This window comes from Euprymna scolopes, chromosome 36, assembly GCF_053919585.1.
Source record: "Euprymna scolopes isolate OS-2025 chromosome 36, ASM5391958v1, whole genome shotgun sequence".
Taxonomy (NCBI): domain Eukaryota; kingdom Metazoa; phylum Mollusca; class Cephalopoda; order Sepiida; family Sepiolidae; genus Euprymna; species Euprymna scolopes.
Window position 1 is genome coordinate 19,966,317 of NC_136517.1, and position 22,046 is coordinate 19,988,362.

Genomic DNA, 22,046 nt, shown 5'->3' on the forward strand with positions numbered 1-22,046 from the left:
GCCTGTTCCTTCTTTCATCTGATTATTTTGATTATCGATTATCAATACTTATCGAAGACATATTCCAATACAAAACCTATCTAGAAACACTGCCTGCCACATAAAGTACATCTGTAGTAAATTAAAAAAATCTGCTTAGCCGTTTAGGAGTCCATAGGGAACGAACTCACGCAGACACACACATATAGACAAAGTTGTTTTTATGTAATAACAAAAACTGTATGCGTAGATTTCTTCATATCTTTTCAACTCATATCAATAGATATGTATTGGTACTTTTGTGTACACAAGTACCAATTGCTCATATCCACTTTTGTCGTTTCAAGCCCGTACATAATTCCCACTTAAGTCGCCATATTTATTTTTATATTTCTTTCTCTTTACTCTTACGTTACCAAGTTATGTACGTTCAAGTGTTTTCGTGCATCATTTTATGATCACAATAGCATACTTATTTAGATACGTGATGGGAAATAAAGTCTAACATTTGAATACAATCAATAATTTGCGTTAATCACATGATCAAAGATATCTCGCCAGTGTAGTTTCTTGATTTTACCGGATTCCAGGACAGGAGATTTCAAGAACTACATTCTTCACTTTTCGTTTTATTTTGTTCAAGCTTCGGATGAGACATGTTACCGCCATCTCTGACATTCCAACCGAGATATCTTTTTAAGATTCCAACCGTCCCTTTAAAACAAATAATTGTGAATTTCTGTCGTTGAATACTCTGTCTGACTTTCAACTGTAAACGCCCCTCGAAATGGCCTTTATAGGTACTTAATTTCTTTCCATTCATGTGTTAGTTTCCGGTGGCTTGGAGGAAAGGCATTAGCTTAGGAAGGCAATTTGATGAATTTCCCAACCAGCAATAATTATCATTCCTAAACTGATGACTGAAATACTACTGTCTGTAGGTAAACAAAATGTTAATATTTATTTGAAAATATTATAGTCATTCGCTTTTTCTTTCGTTTAACTTCAATCGAAATTCTCAAAATTGAAGGTGCTAATAACACGTGATTTCTTTATAAGATGCATAGATAATCGAGTCTTCCATTAAAGTTCTTATTTACCTCGAAAATACTGAGTTAGTAAAAAAGTTGTGAACATGATTTTCGTCTTCCCAATTGACCATTTATAGATGTTATATTACACCTTTCGTGTGGTTCCTTGGTTTTATTAGATTCAAGGACAAGAATTCATCTGGTCTGGTTGAGTATCCAACTTCGTGCTGTTACTTTGGGCCACATAAATTGAAAAGGTACACCATGCCTCATCAAATCCAGTGTGGGTTAAATACATCGAGGGTGTCTTATATACTATGTGATTTTTAATATTTAGTCAGGGGTTATTTGTAGATAAAAATGTCCTTATGCCAGGTTGTTAGAACAAAACTCTGTAAAGGGAGATGTTAGTCACCCGAGGATATTGTCTAATAGGAATTCAAGGTCTTTAATGTAAGCTGTCACTTTTTTTTATTTTATTTTACTTTTTTCGAAGTTCCCAGAAATCAAAGGGTCCACTAACTGGGGCTAAATCTATGAGATATATATATAGATATTTGGATGTTCCATTAAAGTTCTGTATCTCTCAAACACTGAGTTAGTAAAGAAATTGAGAGCATAATTTTCCTCTCCCAACCACAGAGGATGGGATCACCAACCACAATAACAAACAACCCTGTTCTCCACAACTGTAATCAAAACAATTATTTTTTCTAATGTTACTTTAATTATAAACGTTGTAGATTAACTTAGGAAGCAATGAAAATTTTTTTATTTTTTCATGACATTCATACTAGTTTTTATTATAAACCATTAATAAAAATAACGAGAATAACAAAGTTGAAATGAAAAACTTGAAAGCCACTAACAATAAAATGGGACAAACAATTTATCATGTTAATAAAGACCAATTAAATATTAACCATTTTCATTTATTGTAGCATATCTTTCGTTTTTGGTCTGTTGGTCTTACTGGATTCCAGAACAAGATAGAGTATCCAGCTTCGTGTTATTATTTGAAGTAAAATTACTTAGAGTATATGCACCATCCCTCGTAAAAGCTAATGTAGGTTTACCATAGAAAGGAGATCTTATTTGGGCAATGAATACTATTTGTCTCCTTCAGGTGCATTCAAGTGTGTCGTCAAACGTGTATTTTAAAAGAAAGATCTGGCAAGAATGCAGATTCGTTTTTGATATTTAGTAACTTTTCATAGTTGAAAATCGACCTACGCAAGTATTAAAGTTGCTATGTACAGATTAAAACCAACGCTTTTTTCATGTATCATTTTTATAAATGACTTTTAAAACTTACCTATGCAATTACCTACTGGGGATTATTTATGCGCAGAGGTTTGTCAGAACCACCTGACATGAGGATACCTCTATTTTACAAGTACTCCTGACAAATACTCAATATAACATTCCATGAGATTCTCTCAACACGGATATGCACTGTCTCATACTCATTCGAGGAATCGTGCGCATCTTCCTAGTGATGGTACCTCATCACAGTGATTTATGAATGTGCGTGTTAGATTACGTATAGAGGAGTCTGGAGACCTTCCATTTACCTGTGGACTATTTAAACATAGCAGACTTACAAGAAGATCTTCATAATCAGATAAGGATGGACAACCAAAAAAAAAAAAGAAGACGGTACATCAAATAATAATATTGAAATGGATATTCCACCGGACTAGATGAATTCTTGTATTGAAATCTAATAAAACCAAGAGACTACAGTAATAATATACTATAAGTAATTAATTAATTAATGATTTTTATTGCTTTACTAAATCTACGGAGGACTTTCGTATTATTTGGATTCATCGAACCACTGTTAGCATCTTCAGGTATATCTTGTCGAACTCTGGAATTTGGATGGAATTTTGAACGGATCCCTTTATTTACTTCACGGGGGTAGCATGCTCTAATTCGCAATTGTATTTTTTGGTCGCATACAGTGAGAATATAAATTTCACGGTTGAATTTTTCAAGTACTCTTACCACTGCGCCACGGGTCCTTGCGAACAGTTCTCGTACGAATTTTGGTAGACTTTAACCTATTTTTATTTCTATTCGTAACCATGACTATATTCTTACTAATTATTATTACCACACACACACATATATACACACACTCGTACACACATACACAGATACACACACATACACACACTCACATACACACATACACAAACAATATATATATATATATATATATATATATATATATATATATATATATATATATATGCTAGCATTTCAGCACGGCGTTGCCCGGGGTTTGGAGGTGTGTGTTGAGCAAAAAAAAAAAAAAATCCAAAAAACCCCAAAACAAGTGGTCGTAGAAAGGAAGGCTCGAATCCGTACTGCGAAGGAGGAAAAGAACGTGAAAAAACGTGACGTCTTTGCTGTTACGACCACCGTCAAACCGGAAGTTACGTAGCTTAAAATTAAGCCTAGACAACCGAAAGAAGAGGACAACTTTCGAAAATATCGGCGAAAAAATCAACCCCTCCCTGTAGAAAAGTGCCCAGTTGAGGGTGTAGAAATTAATGTTTTTAGCCCATTATTCGGTATTTGTCGTCTGAAGGATCGAGTTTCAAAATGATACTGATCTTGTGAAAATCCTTCGCCTCTGTCGAAAGTGTTAGGCAGGCATACAAACATACATACATACATTTATATATTGGTAGCTCAAACTTTCGAACCAAACCGATTAAAAAGCTTGCCTTATCTCTGAATACCCTTTATGTAAAATTTCAAATGTTTAGACCAGAAAGTGTCTGAATAATTTGGTAAAGACCGAAGCGGTCAATTTTTTAAATTTGACACTATTATGACCCCTTAACATTTATTGTTTTGGGCTCAAATCAAGTTATTAAGTTAGATCCATGTCAAAAAAACCTATATCTAAAATTTCAAGTATTTAGACCCAAAATTGTCGGATGAGTTTGGTAGAATTCTGAAAAGTCAAATCGGTGAACTTTGACCCCTTAATCGCTAATTTCTGGCCCAAAACCGATCAAATCGATTTTCCCAAATCTCAGTACTCTGTATATCAGATTTCGATTCTGTAGACAAAAAATTGACAGAGTTATTCCGAAGGGAAATGCACACAGACACACACACAGACAGACACTTGCACTTTTTTTAGATATACTAGCATGGGTGCCCAGCGTTGCCCGGGTATTTGGAGATGTATATTGAGCAAAAAAAAAAAAAAAAAGCGGTCAATTTTTTTTAACTTTGCCCCCTATTATGACCCCTTTAACATTTATTGTTTTGGGCTCATATCAAGTTATAAAGTCAGATCCATTTCAAATGAACCTATATCTAAAATTTCAAGTGTTTAGATATAAAATTGTCCGAGGAGTTTGGTAGAGTTATCAAAGGCTAAATCGTTGAACCTTGACCCCTTAATCACCAAATTTATGGCCGAAAACCAATCACATCGAGGTTCCCAAATCTCAATACACTGTATATCAAATTTTGAGTCTGTAGACTAAAAATTGGCAGAGTTATTGCGTATGGAAATGTGCGCACACATACACACAGAAAGACAGACAGAAAGACAGACAGACAGACTCTTTCGCTTTTATAGATATACTAGCATTTCGAGTCTATAGACTAAAAATTAACAGAGTTATTGCACAGGGAAATGTACACGCACAGACAGACACTTTTACTTTTATAGATATATAGATAGATAGATAAACGAATAGGTCAAACAAAAATATACACGTATACATAAATATATATGGAAGCAATTTTTTGTTTACTGTAAAGATTTTATGCAAATATTATGCAAGTATAATTCATGTAGAATATCTGCATGAATATAATCACACGTAATAGTTAACTCTGGATGATCATCTCATAAGAAAACCGAAAAAAAATAATAGGGAATTAATTAAAATGAATGTTTAAAAGAATATGCAAATTAGCGCTGTCATTTGCTAGTGAATGCTTTTCCACAACCCATATATAAGAAAATTGTATTTTCTTTTTAAATAAATAGAAAAGAGGGGTTTTAATATGAATATCAGCACACACAAAAGAAAAACGAATTTATAGAAGTATAGATATAGATGATAGATATATAAATAAATATTTAATTAAATAAAATACAGGTTTTTTGTCTATTAATTCTATTACCGTTCTTTTCACACTTCCGAATAACATTCTGCATTTCTGATTACATCAGTCAGTTCCTGTTAGAAGTGAAGAAATAGAATTAATAGACGAAAAACATCTATTTTATTTAATGAAATATGCTTAAAAATATGCTGCCTAAACATACATAATACACACGCCCCTCCCATATATATATATATATATATATATATATATATATATATATATATATATATATATATATATATATATATATATACCTGAAGAAGGACGGAAGTTAGATCGCCCGAAATATTTTGGAAATGATTCTCAAGATGAGACAGTAGTTCGATGAATTTAAATAGTTCGAAAACCAATCCTCATCTTTAAAATTCAGAAACGTAAGGAGAACTTTATTTGACTATTCGGGTATCTATGCATCTCATAAAGGGGTTTCTTCTTTTTATACCTTGCAGTGAAGTAAAATAAAAAAAAAATATAACAGCAAGTTTAGTCACACTACGATTCGAAACCCGACCGACATGTTGTCGCCGAGTGTAAACAGTAGTGCAGGTATCTTACATTCGAACTAATCAGCATGTTGTCGCCAGGAGATCAGGGATTTGTAATAATCACATTAAATTCAGTCTTTTCGAGAGAAAAAATAACAACTGTGCGTAAGCGTTACAAACCTCTTTTATTTACATTGTAATCTTTTGTTGACAGATCCGTTAAATATTTTACTATTCTATTATGAAGTTAGCCTGAAGTTATTATTCAAGTTAAAGAAAATGGAATAAAAAGATGTAGATGTTAAATATTGAAACTTGGTTAGAAACAATTTAAGAACAAAAAAGGAATAAAAGGATTACGAGTTGTGTAATCTCACTATATAATATTTTGATTGCAGAAATTCCTCTCTGAAGCAAAGTACCGTAGGTTTGCAACAACAGCTGCCACATACACATTTATTATTTCTAGACTATTAACCAATATCTTGTGTGCTCTTAGAAAGGCATTTTATACACATTAAGTCGTTATAATAAAATCCTACCTTACATTCTAGGAACAACACCATCACAATTGCACCATCTTTAGAGGAATTAGTTCTCTATTTTTCCCTCTAAATATTAAGTCCTCCCAACGCCCCAGTCAAGACCAGGTGGAAATATACACATTTTACAGATATCGTGCTTGCTTACACTATTATAAACCCACAGACATAACATAACCTTTCCATTTCCTGATTCAAAAATAATAAATTCTCCCTTATCAAACTCTGCCATTCTCATTGGCTGAGTTCTGAATATTCTCATATTACGGAATCCTATTCTCTATAAAAACGAACAGTTATTAAAAAAAAAGGTGTCACCAAGAAACATTATTTTGCCTGGCGATGGGCTTGGTGCAAAAGACACATCTGTTGTTAAAACTATTACAACAAAGAAAAATATTAAATGTATATAAACATTTCACAAAGCAACTTCTACGAAACACAGATCCTCAGGAAATTTACACGTAATCCTTGTGTTCGGTTCAGTGTACGTCATCTGTTTTTATATACTTTGCAATATGAAATATTGAATATAATACAAAGTGCAACTTCTCTGGAGAAAATTAAATATATATAGATATTCGGTAAATTTTCTAATATATTTATATATTTTTTATATTTTTTATATTTCTGACCCGTTACTTTGTTTACATTTTCCCAGCTGTCTGATTCGATTTGTGTGCGTGTGTTCACATCAGCGTGCATTACCAAAAAAAAAAACATAACTTTTGCTTTTACATATTTTATTAATAAGCATTCAGATATTTAACTATCTATCTATTTAGATACTCTTTCATTTGATGTCATAACCAGCAATTTTGTTAGCTCAGCTACGCTAATAATTTACTCTAATATCTTTTTTTTTATGTAAAGAGAAAAATAGCATTCTTTGAAACTCCGCGGAATAAGGATATCTTACATATTGTCTGCGGTGTATTCTGTCGACAATAACTTTCCTTGTAAATTTCAATGTAAATATTGATTTCTTTTCATTATGGGGGTGATTGACAGGTGAATTTATATATATATATATATATATATATATATATATATATATATTACTCTCTCATCCCTTTTTTAAAAGATGGAAGCGCCCAATCGCCGATAACAACCTTTAAACAATGAAACAGAGAGAGAGAGAAAGAGAGAGAGAGAGAGAGAGAGAGAGAGAGAGAGATTTCTATATGAATTCATTTGTCATCCCTATTTTAAAAGATGGAAGCGTCCAATCGCCGATAACAACCTTTAAACAATGAAACAGAGAGAGAGAAAGAGAGAGAGAGAGAGAGAGAGAGAGAGAGAGAGAGATATTTCTATATGAATTCATTTGTCATCCCTATTTTAAAAGATGGAATAGCCCGATCGCCGAAGACTGAATTAATGCAAGCAAGCACGGTTCACAGAGTTTTATAAATGTATAGACTAAGCATGACAGCCGCACGAAAACGCAAACCTGCTTAAGTGCAGTTTGAAATTTAAATATGATGGGCTGATAAAAGTACTAGGTCTACACTTAAACGTGACAGAATGTCGAAAATCTAATTTCAAAATAAGCCATGGTAGATACGGAAAAGACAACTTAATTAAACTACCATTTCAAATTTAAATGTGAAAGACGTACGTTACTGACACTTCAAACTAAGGAGAAACCGAACGACCGATAGAGAAAACATATTATCTAGATGCAAAGACGCATATTAATCAAGGCCAGCGTGTTGTAAGTTTCGAAAAGAAATAGACAAAAATGCAATATGGAAGTGCTAATGAAAAGACATTTGATGTACGCATGCGTGGAATACACGCAAGTGAAAATGGCCGCCGGTTCTATGGCAACAAGCACGAATGATGACGTTCTGCGCTGTTTGTTTTTGGGAGTTTGCATAAATAAGCGTATTTTCTGCAGTTATTCGCGAGGTTAAAGGAGGATTTTGCACTGGAATGTTCTATTATCGTAGGGAGAATTAAAAAGACAAGAAAAATAACATACAATTATATGCATATATATATATACATATATTTATACGTACACACACACACACACACGCACACACACACACACACACATATATATATATATATATATGTTTGTGGAAATATTTTTTATTCAGTTATATTTCCTTTTTAGATATATATATCAATCTTTAAGCAGTTTAATGTAATTACAGAACATATAATGAATAAATGACAAAAGCCTATATTCCAAATTTCGTGATTAAAAGAATAAATTGTAAGATGGTCAATATAATGAAATTTGGAATAAAGACTTTTGTCATTTATATATGTATATATATATATGCATACATATATATATATATATATATATATATATATATATATATATATATTAGTTTGGGACGATTACTCGGATTTGGAATTGGGAATCGAAAAAATCGGAACTTTTATGAGTATCGGAATCGGGAAAAAATTGTATTGATTTTCCGATGTCAAAAACTATTCTTGTAATTGTAATTTTTATTTGATTTTGTTGAAAGCATTATCTTCCGCTGTTGTAATGCAAAATAATAAATATTTATTGATTTTTAATTTATAATAAAACTAAAATCTATAGATCATCATTAACAGGTGTGTTATAAAGTTTAGGTAAATATCTGCACATTTAACATGTGCTTTACGGTAATCGGAAATACATTACAACTCTATTGTTTAACATTTAGAGATTTATAAAGAATCAGAGTCGGAATCGAAACCGGAATCGGAACCGGAATCGGTAATTGTATTGGAATCTGAAATTAAGTATGGAATAAGGAAAAATATTGGAATCGTCCTATTATATATATATATATATATATATATATATATATATATATATATATATATATATATAATCGGTAATTGTATTGGAATCTGAAATTTAGTACGGAATCGGTAATTGTATCGGAATCGGGAAAAATATTGGAATCGTCCTATTATATATATATATATATATATATATATATATATATATATATATATATTGGTGATATGACGGTTCCAACATTTTTCTCGATTCCGATACAATTTCTGATTTCGTACTACATTCCCGACTCCGATACAATTACAGATTACGATTCCGATTAAAAAAAAATCCATCAATATTCAAATATAATGTTTCGATTGTTCACTGATTATTGTAAAAACACATGTTAGATATGCAGAACTACGAAAGTAGGTTCATTCCACTGTTGAATTTCGTTGCGGTGTGCTTGATGAGTGATAGTTAATAATACCTTTCTGTGTGTGGCGCGTTTGCTCAGTTGGTAGAGTTCTTACCTCGCATGCAATAGGCTCGGGTTTCGAATCCTGAGTTCGTATGTGTCAAAATGATGAGCCCAAATGAGGGCGAAACTTTAGTCTTTAACGTCCGGTTTGTTGGCTTTCATATTCGTTGTACGCTGCGATGTTGTCTGGCTGTGGAAATAATTATAAATGCTCTCACACGATCCGAAATATATATTACAAGTCTAAATATTCATAATATATATATTTTACAATTCTAATCTCAAATCGTTTTCCATTTCTAATCTGAATATTTTCAAATCAGTGTCGTTTTTTTATTTCTATTTTTGTATAAAATGCCGTTTTTCATTCTTTTTCGACGAGAAGCATTTAGCTTCGAATGCCTTGACTTAAGAGCTTTTTTCCTTGATCCTTTTTCTGTAACCTTTATTAACTTGATAATGTAACAAAGTTTCAATGTAATTTTACATTTTATCTTATTAACTTATTCCCTTTGTCTGTCTGTCTGTCTGTCTGTCTCTCTCTATCTATCTATATATATATATATATATATATATATATATATACATACGTATACAATGTGTTTCTTATACAAATATTATTGGTTACATATGTGCATACATGTTTCAGTGGAGTCCCAGTTCAGGGACAAAACTTTATCAGACCAGAGAAGCGAATGGTTTTTAAGAGAGTGTCAAGATTACATTCGTTCTAATAAGATATTTTGGTGCGGTCTACATTCCGAAGAAAATTGTGTTGTATACTTTGTGAATGTGAGCACTAGGGGTTTTTGGGAGGTGTAGTGAGAGAAGAATAGGATAAGAGTGGGGGTGATGCCGTTTCCCATCTTTAAGCTGTCATTAGTTGGGAGGTGTTTTTAGCTTGGCGACTATTAATTGCCCTTGATTTAAAATTTCCCACATTTTAGGTTACTTCTATGGTTGTATATCCTTTAGTGATGGCGACATTAATTTCCTTTTGACCCGTGTTATTTTCATTTAATTATATTTATTTATTTATTTTTCATATCTCGCTTTTTTATTCGTTCATTTGTTTTTAGTTTCTGGTTTCAGAGTAGGGGTGAGAGGGAGGGAAGTCCGGTTTTATGCGTTTAAGTTGCTGACAGTCGGGAGGTATTAGTATTGTATTAGTCTGGCGGCTACTTTTTATATTCTTATTGGGGACTTGAATTGGGACTCCACTGAAACATGTATGCCTATATGCAACCAATGATATTTTTATAATAAACATAGATACCAGCTCCATTCTGCTTTGGCACAATGCCTAACCGCTTTTTAAGGGAGCTGGGGGTTTCTACATTAATAACCCCTATATCTAGCTTCTAACCTTGTGTCTGAATTTGTGACGAAGTTAAAAACGTTTCATGCAGGTGTTTTGTGGGTTTGGGAATGTTAGATCATGTCGCTTGGGTTTGAATGACAGGTGTTTATGAAACTTTTAGCATTCCAGAAAGGTCAGACTTACACGCGGATATCTGAAGTTGAAAAAGAAAGCATTATATGAAACGCATATTTCTCTCTATCTCTCTCTCTCTCTCTCTCTCTCTCTTTCTCTATTTCTCTCATTCACTACCTTTTCTCTCTCTTTCAATGAAAAAAGAGAGAAATGAAATATAATTTCATTGGTCGCTATACGCGATGAGTGGACTAAATATGTTTCCTACTAATTAACTGTTTAATAAATTGTATATATTTTTTTAATAAAAATGCATTCGTTCGCTATTTTCATAAAAGTGTTCGATTTCAACATACCATTAATGCCGACGACAGAAAGCTGCCGGTAACGACACAATGACTACACAAGAAGCGACGATGAGAAGATGCCTGCAACGACCACACATAATGCGAATCATGCCAGACATTTATAGCTGACGACGTATCGATCTGTTTTTGTTGATGTTTCTAGCATGTGTCTATCGTTTAGATATCGTTGGATATTTTTATTTCCCCGTGGAGCTGGTTGCGTTCTCAAGACGTTCATCAACCAAGTAATCCTCCCGGGGAGCGATAGTACCACACTGAATTTAGCACACTTTATTTTATTGGAAAACTATTCGATACCACCTATATATATATATATATATATATATATATATATATATATATTATTTTGTGTACAGAAAGTTGTTAGTTGAGACAGATCATTGGTACCGTCGGTTTCAAGCCCGATAATAAGGCCCGTTTAGGGTGTCCTTATCAAGCTCTCTTCAGCCAATATTCGTCTCGGAGACGAATATTGGCTGAAGAGAGCTTGATATATATATATATATATATATATATATATATATATATATAAATTCGTTTTTCTTTTGTGTGTACTGATATTCATATTAAAACCCCTCTTTTCTATTTATTTAGAAATAAAATACAATTTTCTTATATATGGGTTGTAGAAATGCATTCACTAGCAAAAGATCTAGCTAATTTGCATATTCTTTTAAACATTCATTTTAATTAATTCCCTATGTGTTTTTTCGGTTTTCTTATGGGATGATCATCTAGAGTTAACAATTACGTGTAATTATATTCATGCAGATATTCTACATGATTTATGTTTGCATATTTGCGTAAAATCTTTACAGTAAACACAAAATTGTTTCCATATATATTTATGTATACGTATATATTTTTGTTTAATCTATTAGTCTATCTATCTATATATCTATAAAAGTGAACGTGGCTGTGTGTCTATCTGTGTGTGTACATATCGCTACGAAATAACTCTGTCAATTTTTAGTCTACAGACTCGAAATTTGATATACAGAGTACTGAGATTTGGGAAAATCGATGTGATCTGTTTTCGGCCAGAAATTTGGCGATTAAGGGGTCAAAGTTCAACGATTTTACGTTTGAGAACTCTACAAAACTCTTCCGACAATTTTGGGTCTAAACACTTGAAATTTTACATATAGGTTCCTTGGACATTGATCTAACTTAATAACTGGATTTTCGCCCAAAACAATAAATGTTAAGGGTCATAATAGTGATCAAAGTTTTAAAAAATTTACCTCTGACGTCTCTACCAAATTACTCAGACAATTAATGGTCTAAACATTTGAAATTTTACATAAAGCGTATTCAGAGATAAGGCAAGCTTTTTAATCGGTTTGAGTCGAAAATTTGAGCTATAAATATATAAATGTATGTATGTATGTTTGCATATCTGCCTAAAACTTTCGACAGGGGCGAGGTATTTCATAAGATTAGTATCGTTTTGAAGCTCGACCCTTCAGACGACAGATATCGAAAAATTGGCTAAAAACATTCATTTCTTCACCCTCAACGGAGCACTTTTCTACAGGAAGGATATTTTCAAAAGTCATCCCCTCTTTTCGATTGTCTAGGCTTGATTTAAACCTACGTCGGTTCCGGTTTGGCGGTGGTCGTAACAGCAAAGACGTCGCGTCTTTTCCTGTTCTTTTCCTTTTTTCGCGGTACGGGTTCCAGCCTACCTTTCTACTACCACTTTTTCTTTTTTTGCTCAACGCACACCTCCAAATACCCGGGCAACACCGGGCACCCATGCTAGTACACATATATATTTAAAATCTATACATGCGTATTCCAAAGACGAACACGCGATTTCATTGCATTGGAACAGCATTCTGTGGCTAACTAAAATAAAAAAATAAAAACAAACCATCAGCATCTGATGGAAGGAGAAAAAAGATTAAAAAATTGAATATCTATAAATCAAAATACATAATATATATATATATATATATACTTGTTTATTGTTATATAAACATGCTCACATCCCGCTGCTACAAATAGCCACTTGTTTCAATCAAACAACAGATATCATCAGGCAGCGACTTGACTATTCAAAAGTTCAATGAATAATGGATTTTTATTTTAGGTAGGAACTCTTTAAAAGTTGGAGTTAAAAAACTTAAAACACAGAACTTTAATTATAAAATGTAAAGAGGGAGGGTCAATTTAAATAAAGTTAAAAGATTACAATGGAGAGAGAGTGATTGAGAAGAGAAAAAAAGGAATAGAGAAAGAAATAGAGAAAGAAAATAGAGAGAAAAAAAAATATATATATATAATATGGAGAAGAAAAGAAAAAAGATATAAATGGTTATTATAAAGAGAATAAGGACTAGAAGGGAAAGGAAAGGAAAGGAAAGAATGATGAGATCTAGTTAAATAGAGAAAGAGAGAAAGTAAGAATTTAACAGTATATAGAAAAAGGAAAAAGAAAAAGATCTGCGTGTCAACCAATTTATGAACAATTATACAATTCAGTAATGAAACATATTATTACAAATACAAACAGAAGATACAATCGAAGCGTCAGAAATGAACATGTCAAAAAAGACAGCGAATGTATCCAGCCAGCATATTTATCTATAATATATAATAATAGTAATAATAATAATAATAATAATAATAATAATAATAATAATAATAATAATAATAAAAACAGAATAAAATTAATATTTATTATCTTTTTAATATAACATATTTAGCCAAGGTAAGTGTACTTGTATCTGTGTTACTAGTAATCTGGTCTTGAATGTATTAATTTGTGATTTAATATGACTTTATATCTATACTTAAATAGCTTAAACTTTCAACTTAATAGTATAGTAACACCTTTACCTATGTGCATGTATATATATGTGTATATATGTGTATGTGTATATATATATATGTGTGTGTATGTGTATATATACATATATGTATTGTATTCTTTTTATATACATAAATATTAGTAGATTTTTATTTATAATTATTGGCCCTATTTATTTATTTAATCCCCTCGTATGGCTAAATATGTTATATTAAAAAGATAATAAATATTAATTTTATTCTGTTTATTATTATTATTATTATTATTATTATTATTATTATTATTATTATTATTATTACTATTATTATTATTATTCTTATTATCATTATTATTATCATTACTATTATGTTTATTATTACTATTATTATTATTATTAATAATAATTTTAATATTGTTTTATCATTATTTTTTTTTCTTTTATTTATATATTTATCTAATAAAAACGCGAAAATTTTAAACTTATATCATTGAGCATAAAGGGCCTAATTAATTGTAGACGTATGTTTGAACTGCGTTGATATTACTCGTGGACGTATGTGAGATGATAAATATGTCCTGCGGTCTCTACCAAAGTATTAAAGACGATTTCTGGTCTAAACCTTTGAAATTTTTCATAAAGGTTATTCAGAGATAGGATAAGCTTTTTAATCGGTTTGTGTCAAAAATTTGAGCTACAAATATATAAATATATGTATGTATGTTTGCATGTCTGCCTAAATCTTTCAACAGAGGCGACGGATATTACCAAGATATGTATTGTTTTGAAGCTCGACCCTTCAGACGACAAATACCGAAAAATTGGCTTGACACATTAATTTCTTCACCCTCAACTGGGTACTTTTCTACAGGAAGGGGTCGCTTTTTTCAGCGATATTTTCAAAAGTCATCCCGTCTTTTGGATTGTCTAGCCTTAATTTAAACCTACGTCACTTCTGGTTTGGCGGTGGTCGTAACAGCAAAGACGTCACGTTTTTTTCACGTTCTTCTTCACGGTACGTGTTCTAGCCTGGTTTTCTACTTCCACTTTTTTTTTGCTCAACATTCACCTCCAAACACCCGGGCAAAGGCGGGCATCCACGCTAGTATATATTCATAGGCCCTTAACGTCGAGGACGACGATTGGCAAGGCGCTTCAGTCTTCTACAGTTCAGGAAGTCTGTGTATTGCTGGCAGGATCTTTTGGCACCAGATCTTATAGCAGCTTGCCACTTTGCTCGGTTGCCGGCAGAGGTTTCCCAAGTGTTGTGAGGGATGCCGAAGACCTGGAGGTCACGTTTCAGGACATCCTTGTGTAGTTGCCTGAAACGTCAAGCGCCGGGGCAGGGAAGTAGTGGATGAGTGCATGCCCAGAACAGAACATCCACCTCTGGACCCAACATTGCGGACCCCAGCGGAGCACAGGAGTGCGACAGCTGGAGCAGTGGTAGGTTGCCCCGCAGTACCCGCTAACTGGGTGTTGATCCCTGACCGTTGATCGTTCTTGATTCATCCGCTCAGTGATCCGCCATGGGAGACCGGTGGTTGAAAAATATATCAGCTGCGCTCATACCATGACTGCCAACTCCTGCTGCCGAGATGACATTTTGCTATTTGACCACATAGCTGGGGTCTGGATTGGTGTAAGCCAGGGCGTGTCCTCACGCCGGAGGGCCATGCACTCAACACCTCTGGGGCTCCAGACTACTCCGAGATCCCACATACACTTAGCCTGGGGCCGCAAGGTACCCAGTTAAACCGTGATGTACCACGAGGAGGTGGCATGCGAGTCTTGACCAGTGAGACGCTCTAACCACCAGTGGGCAGGGCTTACTAAACTGCCTCCCCTTCACTCTTGCGAGTATAGGTGGCGGTTACAGCTGGAAGCAAGAGGAGCAAAGCACCTGAAAGCCAAGCAGCTAAGCACTCTACACATTCACTAAGCTACAACACTACACGCTCAAAGGCCCTGTGTGCAACACACCACATCACTATATATATATTCCAATAACTAAACATTTACTCACACTTATATTTCATTCATATTCTTTATGAAGTAAGTCTTACACGTGTTTCGTTGAATTGCAGAATCCTACTGACGAATTCACTCGAGATAAATGTATTTTTCTCAAAAAAGTCGTAAAATGTATACGTTTGTGTGTGTGTGTGCACGATTTAAAATTATTCTTTTCTTAAGATTTACATTATTATTAATGACCATAATGAAGTCGCCTCGGAAACTATGCTAAGATGATATCTAGTGGCTAAAACAATTATTATTTATTGAACGAATGACCCACATTAACACCTGTTACAATATTTTTGCAGAATAATGGGGTAATTATTTAAATTGCTGCCCACATCAGCAATATTTGGCACAAGGCTGGGGAAATGGGGATCTGAAGCAGTCTGCCCTAAAGGAGGGACACTCCGGCAATTGCAAAAATTGCCTGAGTAACCCCGTCGGCATTCGTAGTGGCGCCTCAGGCAGCAAGCAATAAACTTGCCTCACCGAAAAGCCCGGTGGTAAGGCCTTGGAGGGTGGACCTCTTACGTATTACCCAGGCGGTGTACCTCAGTCTGTCGGGCTGAGTGTCAAGAACGGATCCTTGGCGTGTACTACTACCCTGTCTCCCTCCAGCCGAAGCCGCTAGAAGTCCATCCCCAATTATAATGGGGTATCCCACACAGTCGGAGGATTCTATTTTTAAACGATGCTGCTAGGAACTGACGAATCGAATTAATTCACGTTCTACTACCAACCAATCAGAAACCAGAATTTGCATAAACTTAAATCACAAGTGAATTTGAAAAGTTTTAAAACAAAATGATACAATGTATAAAACCGGCAGTATGTTCTTTGATCAAGGGCAAGTTAGAAATGAATGTTTCTGTTTAGAGAACACTTTAGCCATGATACTTGAATTTTGCATTTTAAACTTTAAGTGAAGCGATTATTTCCAAATTATTTTAGAAAATCAACAGTAGATTCTCTAAAGTGAAATCTAGACTAGAATATATTGCGGATTTACTCATTACGGGGAGATATAGGAAGCTTCCTTCCAGTGTACAGCAATGGGTTCTTAATTAGAGCTGGCAATCAGCAGGTCTGATTGAAAAATAGACGATTTCATGGATTTCGATGACAATAACAGTATTCGAAGTGTGAAACGTTTGTTGATTTTCATTCAATACCGGGCAACGTCGAGTATCACTACTAGTCTTTTATAAATCGTTTATAGAAGCTATTTTTAAAAAAAATGTTTACATTTTATATAAAAAACGCATTTACTTGCAACGTATTTTCGACTGATTGGATTTTGTCGTATTAAAGAGCGCCGACGCGGATATACAACTGCATGGGAAATTACGTCACCGGTAAAGAAAACGACTATAAAAAGGAGAAAGAGCCCACGTTAGAGAAGACGATCACGTTAGAGACAAAGATGCCGTTCGGGAGCACATTAGAGACGTCACAACCTTAAGGATGAGTTAGGTGTGGTTGGAAAATGAGGAAATAAATGTTGTTACAACATGAAAAAGCGAGTTGAATTTTTTTTGCGATCGAGGCGACAACGTGTTGAGTAACATTACCGCCGCCATTTTTTTTCATGTGATGAAATAATGACCTATTATTTTACTTATCGAAAACTTTGTCTTTACATCTAGTTTCTGTAAATGAGAGATTTTCTTTAGTGAACTGTATACTTTTTTTTTTCATGCAGATATTTTAAACAAGATGATTTTAGTTTGGGTATAAAGCGTTATCAAATAATAGCACAACACACACACACACACACACACACACACACACACATATATATATATATATATATATATATATATATATATATATACTAGCAAAAGTACACGTCGCTGACTTGGTTCAAAAACAGCCTACAGAAAATGGACACTGATTTATTAAAGTATGATAGATTATGAAAAGGAAGGGTTGTAAAGAGATAGCTTCGAATTTGGGGGTATCAAAACCAAAGCAAAATATGATGAAAGTAAAAATAAAATAGATAAACCGAATAATTTATTATACCATACCTGTTCACACTGAAACACTTATCACAATATTTTGTGGATCTATATTAAAAAACCTTGTTAAACTTTGTGACATATTTCCATTCTATGGAGGTCAGGCGCGAACGAACACCCCATAATTTTATTATACCATATTTCTTCAAACTGAAACATAATTATCAAAGTATACTAACGCATATAGATATGAAAAGTCTTTATTAAAGTTTGTGCCTATTTCCATTCTATGGAGGCCAGGCGCAAACGCAGACCCCACAATTTTATTATACCATCCCTATTTTAATTAAATCATACTTATCAAAGAATTCTTATGTACATCTATATCAAAAATACTTGTAAACGTTTTATTTTTTATTTTTAAATTTTTTTATTTCCATACTTTGTGGAACAGGCGCGAACGCAGACCCAACAATTTTAATGAACCACCGTTCTGCCAGATCAAACATACCCATTCCTGTGTCTCGATACATCTTCTATCATTATATGTAATCAATTTTTTAAAATAGTCAACCATATAGGAGCCTATTCGTGATCAGATACACACACACATATACACACACAGACATTCAGCTTTATATATATATATATATATATATATATATATATATATATATATATATATATATATATATATATATATGGTCAAGTTTCAATCCTAGCTTGAGGAAGTATCTTGTCTGGCCGCACTGATGAGCTGTGATACAGCGAAACTGTATGTGGATGATTATAAATGCTCCCTATCTTGGGTTGAGCATGTTGGGGAGCGAAATAACAAACTGCTGCTAGAGCTTAGGCGGTTGGACAATATTTAAAGATGTAATTTCGCATACCTCACAGCAGCAGCTAAATAGCGTAACAGATGTATCTTACATTGCAAGAAACATCTGCCTTACTTAAAAATGCTAGGTTTATTTCGGTGTCTTTAGTTAAAAACCCACCACTCAAAAGATTTGCTGATGAGGAGACTTTGTTTCAAAAACTATATGATAAAATTATTGTCCAAGACTCAATGTCTATCACAATAAAAACATCGTTTCCGAAACGATCGTACAATTTATTGATTTTGTTTGTTCTTCCTTATGAAATCGATTTTTAATTTTTAATTTTAATTATAGATTATCAATCATCTTACTTAATATTAAAATATCTCTAGGATATACATACCTATCGAGCTTAGTATATATCTGCATTACAACGAGCACTGTTTTCTTTTAATTGTTTTAATGAATGTACTAATTCATTAAAATATACTCTGCTCTTTAGAGTCTTGTTCTAATCCCAAAGTATATATATATATATATATATATATATATATATATATATATATATATATATATATATATATATATACTTGTATATTGTTATATAAACATGCTCACATCCCGCTGCTACAAATAGCCACTTGTTTCAATCAAACAACAGATATCATCAGGCAGCGACTTGACTATTCAAAAGTTCAATGAATAATGGATTTTTATTTTAGGTAGGAACTCTTTAAAAGTTGGAGTTAAAAAACTTAAAACACAGAACTTTAATTAAAAAATGTAAAAAGGGAGGGGCAATTTAAATAAAGTTAAAAGATTACAATGGGGGGAGAGTGATTGAGAAGAGAAAAAAAAGGGAATAGAGAAAGAAATAGAGAAAGAAAATAGAGAGAAAAAGAAAAAAAATAGAGAGAAAAAGAAGAGAGAATATATATATATATATATATATATATATATATATATATATGATATGGAGAAGAAAAGAAAAAAAGATATAAATGGTTATTATAAAGAGAATAAGAACTAGAAGGAAAAGGAAAGAGTAATGAGATCTAGTAAAATAGAGAAAGAGAGAAAGTAAGAATTTGACAGTATATAGAAAAAGAAAAAGAAAAAGAAAAAGATCTGCGTGTCAACCAATTTATGAACAATTATACAATTCAGTAATGAAACATATTATTACAAATACAAACAGAAGATACAATCCAAGCGTCAGAAATGAACATGTCAAAAAAGGCAGTGAATGTATCCAGCCAGCATATGTATCCTCTCACATACGTCCACGAGTAATATCAACGCAATTCAAACATACGTCTACAATTAATTAGGCCCTTTATGCTAAATGATATAAGTTTAAAGTTTTCGCGTTTTTATTAGATAAATATATAAATAAAAGAAAAAAATAATAATAAAACAATATTAAAATTATTATTAATAATAATAAACATAATAGTAATGATAATAATAATAATAATAATAATAATAATAATAATAATAATAATAATAATAATAAAAACAGAATAAAATTAATATTTATTATCTTTTTAATATAACATATTTAGCCATAAGAGAAAGGGAAGAAAAAAGGGAAGAAAAAAATATTACATAGGAATGACAAATTTCAATTTTAAAGAAAGATTTACCGGTCACAAGTGCTCTTTTGAAAATAATGAGTACATAAATAGAACTTCCTTGTCTAAATATTACAATGAACTAGTAGAGCAAGGTTACTCCCCAATAGTAAATTGGAAAATTTTAAAGAAAGCGAAAACCTGTTCATCTTTAAACTCGCCTTGCTACTTATGCCTTTATGAAAAATTATTTATACTTACTTTTAGAGAAAAAGATAAATTATTAAATAAGAAGCACGAAAATTCAATTAATTGCAAACATTATAAAAACCATCTTTTAAGTAATTTAGTTTAGATATAAAATTTTAATAAATTAAAAATTGTCACTGATTTCTATAATTTATTAAAATACTATTAATATACTTTCTCCTCTCCCGATTTCATTCTTTACTTCCCCTATCTTATATACCTGTGTGTCTATGTGTATATGTATGTGTCTATGTATTTATTTTATGACAGTGTGTACTTAGATTTATATATTTCTATATTATTTGGTATACCCTCCCATGTTTATTCAATCCATTTGTATGTTTCTATGTGTGTATGCATCTATCTGTACTCTTGCCAAATTATTTGTATTCTTATGTATTTCTATATATATAATTTATGTAAATTATACATATTTATGTGTGAGTATATATATGTGTGTATGCGTTGTTGTTTATTAGTATATGATTGTGTGCATATATTTGTGTATCTTTTTGTATGTATGTGTATACATAAGATTATATATATATATGTATATATATATATATATATATATATATATATATATATGCTTATTTGTATGTCGGTTGGTTCTCTGTGGGTATGTACATATGTATTTTATTATTTTTAATTTGGGTACTATCTACCTGTGCGTCGCTACTTTTGATTTAATTACTTCTTTTGCCTGAATATATTTATATATTTATAGGTAAGTGTACTTGTATCTGTGTTTATTAGTAATCTGGTCTTGAATGTATTAATTTGTGATTTAATATGACTTTATATCTATACTTAAATAGCTTAAACTTTCAACTTAATAGTGTAGTTACACCTTTACTTATGTGCATGTATGTATATATATATATATATATGTATATATATATGTGTGTGTATGTGTGTGTATATGCGGATATATATTTGTGTGTGTGTGTATGTGTATATATACATATATGTATTGTATTCTTTTTATATACATAAATATTAGTAGTTTTTTATTTATAATTATTGGACCTATCTAAATTATTTAATCCCCTCTTATGGCTAAATATGTTATATTAAAAAGATAATAAATATTAATTTTATTCTGTTTTTATTATTATTATTATTATTATTATTATTATTATTATTATCATTACTATTATGTTTATTATTATTAATAATAATTTTAATATTGTTTTATCATTATTTTTTCCTTTTATTTATATATTTATCTAATAAAAACGCGAAAACTTTAAACTTATATCATTTAGCATAAAGGGCCTAATTAATTGTAGACGTATGTTTGAATTGCGTTGATATTACTCGTGGACGTATGTGAGAGGATACATATGCTGGCTGGATACATTCACTGCCTTTTTTGACATGTTCATTTCTGACGCTTGGATTGTATCTTCTGTTT